Source organism: Astatotilapia calliptera, chromosome 1 (genome assembly GCF_964374335.1).
Source record: "Astatotilapia calliptera chromosome 1, fAstCal68.1, whole genome shotgun sequence".
Lineage (NCBI taxonomy): Eukaryota > Metazoa > Chordata > Actinopteri > Cichliformes > Cichlidae > Astatotilapia > Astatotilapia calliptera.
Window position 1 is genome coordinate 33,464,923 of NC_137422.1, and position 3,903 is coordinate 33,468,825.

The window sequence follows — 3,903 nt, forward strand, 5'->3', positions numbered from 1 at the left end:
AAATAGTTCTTTTTGAATTATTTTACAGCATGTATATTTTTATCACATGTAAGCTTTGTAAGAAAAGGAATAATCCATGTGTCAATATTATGAAACCTGATGTTTTGTACAACCATGTGCTTTGAAAGAGTCAAATTTAGATGGTATATTCTGTAGAGTGTTGTTACAAAGGAGACGCCTCTTGAGCCTTCTTGAAAGGTCATTTAACAAAAAAACACATACAGCACTATGTGACACCAGTTTCAGACTGGTTTCCCTTGTTGAGTGAGTCAGTATTTTTTAAACACATAATGTGAACATTGTTTTATGACTAGCTGTTTGTAATTTGTCTTATGGTATCATGCCCACAGTAATGGTTTATGAAGGTCAATTTTGCTGTTATTCTGAGTGCATCAGTGGCATGGGAGAATGAAAACAGACATTCCTCTATCATCCACGTTCATAGTTCTTTCTGCACATTACTGATGTTTGGCAAAAACACTTTTTAACTATTTCAAAGCAACCCACACCCTCACTTAATTAATTGAATGGCCAAATTAATCCATGAGATGTTTTAGTGCACAACATTTATATTTGTGTGACATTTGATCCAAAATATAATGTCACAGCAACAAACTAATGGTAAACTGAAGCAAGCGGCTCTGATTTGTTTCTGTTGTTGTCTTTTCTGCAATATCACTGACTGACGAACACTATTTGACCAGAAAGTCCTTTTTACATGTCTTGCATTTTCGTCATAATTACTTTCATCCCCCCATTCCTTAATGTGTTATGTAATGGCATTCATTATGGGTTTTTGTTGTTGTTTGTTTTCGCTATTTAACTAAACATTTTGGCCTCTATGCAGCTTTTCTTGTCATTTTGAAATTTATTTAAATATGGATGACATTTGCAAAAGTCGTGCATTGTAAATTTTGACGGCACTTTTTTGATATCTATTTTACCTGACAACTGAAAGCTGTCATTGTATTATAGCAAAGAAACAGTATTTGCCACTTTCTGTCAAAAGACACTTATTTTTTAACAATTAATATATTTGATCTGTTCTGCTTTTTTTTTAGATTGGCTTTTATGCTCAAGACATTTTCATAAACTTTATCTCTAAAATACCATGTTTTAAAAACAAGCACAACAGTACTTATTGTAGTGATTTCAGATGATTTTATGAATTATTTCTATGGTTTCCGGTCGTTTCACAGGAGGGCATTTCTACTGCTACTGCTACTACTACTCCTAGAACAACAACAACTACTACTACAGCTTTTTAGCCAAAATATTAGGACAATATTCCTGTGTAAACAGATGGAGGAAATACATTTCAGTGTAAGGATGATTTGTAAATATTGTTTACAAAACTATGTGTTTATTAGAACCACGTTATTTTTGGTAAACTCTTGTATATATCTTGAAAATTTCCTGTTTGTGTGAAAAACAATACTTATGTATTTGTACCTATTTTGTAAAGGAATAAATAAGCTGTTTACTAAACTGAAAAGACGACTTTTTCCAGTTTCATCTTTGTATCATTCTGGCAGCGTATGCATAAACATATTTTGTAGGTAGGAGTTTTTTACTCTAAAATGTCTCTAAATGCAAATAATAAAACAACTAAGCAATGTGTTCACCTCTTAGATTTTCAAGGGAGAATGAGCTATGCTGTTTTTTTTTGGGTTTTTTTTTTACCAAAGTCTACTACTAATTCAGCCTGCTTCATTTCCATTTCTAACATTGCACATGCTAAGTACAAACTGAGTCAAGCGCTGCTGCTCAACTATGAAAAGTCCCTCTAGGTTTCTGCTGCTAATTAAGCAGAAGCATTTTCGAAAAGACCAAACCATTTAACTCAGTGCAAAATATTGGGGTTTAGGAGCATATTGGTTTTTTCAGGATCTCGGCCCATTCAGCCCTGAAGACGACCTTCCCCCTTTGCAAAAATGATGAACGGGGAGCACACACATGCCTGGGTAGAGAAAGGCTGGTGAGATTGCATCAGTTCAGTGAGAGAGGACAGACAGTTGAAATTTCTCATCCTATGGGGGTTGTTCAAAAACATGAGAGCAATGTGACACATGTCAGATATACAGTACATCCTTTTATTATCGCAAATATGCAAGAAAAGTCAAATGGAGACACTGTAAATGAACACATGCCCTTTAATACCACAGTCTAATGGTTTTTAAACACTTTAAATAATATACATTTGCACCTTATTATACCCTTTGAAATGTTTTAATCCATATTTACACAATGTTACGCTTTGAATTCTTTTCATTCTTTTCTGAAGAGGACTGAGATGTCTCTTAAAAACACGAGGCTCCCATAAAACCCAGCGTCCTGATAATTCAATTTACAATAACTGTACAACTGACCCGCCTCAGAAGTGGAGCAAATGTCGTGTGGACAGGCTGAACACTGACCAGTATTTTTACTTAATGGGTGGCATGTGAACATGTCTATGAACTTTCCAGTCCAATTACACGTTCCTGTCTCTGTAGATAACCTGCTATTTCTATACTGAGGTTTTATTGCAGAAACCCATATCTACTCTTTTTTTCTCACAAATACAAATCTTTATTTATTTTTTTATTTCAAATGCGTAACCCCTTAGCTCTCGGAAGTTGTTTAGAGTCTATTATAATATAATTAACCGTGCCACTTCAGGGAGGCAAACTAAAACTGCTTTCTTTTCCTCCTTCCTGAAAAAGTTGTTCTTGTACGTGTAGTTTTAGAACACTGATCACTGATTTTTACCAGTCTTCCTCAAGAAGCTACCCAGATGGAGTTCCACACCTCATATCACATGAATCAAAGATCTTCGCATCTACACCACAGTAAAGTGGACTGGCTGCACAGTACAGTCTGCTCGGAGTATGTTCGTATTTTGACTCATCAGTTTGTTTGGTTTGCTGTGGTGTGGTCCAACGAGCTATGGCGTAGGAGGGCATTTTGAAAATGGGGCATGAGGGATGACACAGCAGCAGGGGGTACAACCCGTGTTTCTACTGGCACCACTGAGCTTGGAGCCTTCAGGGAAGCAGAGGGGGGTGAAGATGACTGTGAAGCGCCCAACATGCCTTGGCACATGAAAGGGCTGGTTGACCATTCCCTTTGAGGCGACTAGATACAAAGGCGCAGGCCACTGGCAGGTCAGAACAAAGGACTTGATTGTATATTTTTTTTAAAAAGACCCGCAGGGAGGACTGCATTTGACTTGAAGCAACACTTAAACTCAGTCCATCTTCACCCACTAATTGGCCTCTTTTAATCAGCAGCATCCAGAAAAACTAAATATTCTATTACAAACAACATAGTCTGAACAACCACCGCCCATTTTTAATGGACTGCTAAAAACAACCCCAGTTTAACTCAAAAAACTGCCAGCACCCACAAAGATCAGAATGGGCTTCTTTTTTCTCCTCAGTCTTTTGGAATGGAAGAAACAGCATCTGTAAGTTACAAAGCATGAAAACTTGGCCTTTCTTGTTTCTGTCTTTGATCCAGAAATGTTGAGAATAAGACCAAAAGAACGAGAGCAGGAGAGAGTAAATGCCGCCCACATGCCTCTTTGTGAATAATATGCTGATGCTGTGAGTATAGTTCAGTTTGGGTTCTGCCATACATACATGTGAAGAACCAATGAAATAATCTTCACTTAGAAGTGACAATCCTGAAACAGAGACCTTGTCTTTCAAACTTGCTCTGGAGGTTCTGTGAGCTACTCTCAAGAAAACTGTCAAGACTGGCAACCTGGAGGATCAAATATTGGTACCCTTCATACAGCTCTGAATAATGCATTTAGTCTTATTTCGCTATAAACTGCAACAAAGAACATCTTTATATTTGTACAATCAACAAAACAGGCACCTCGTCTACTTTGGTACCAGAGTGTTTGTTCAGTTGGAG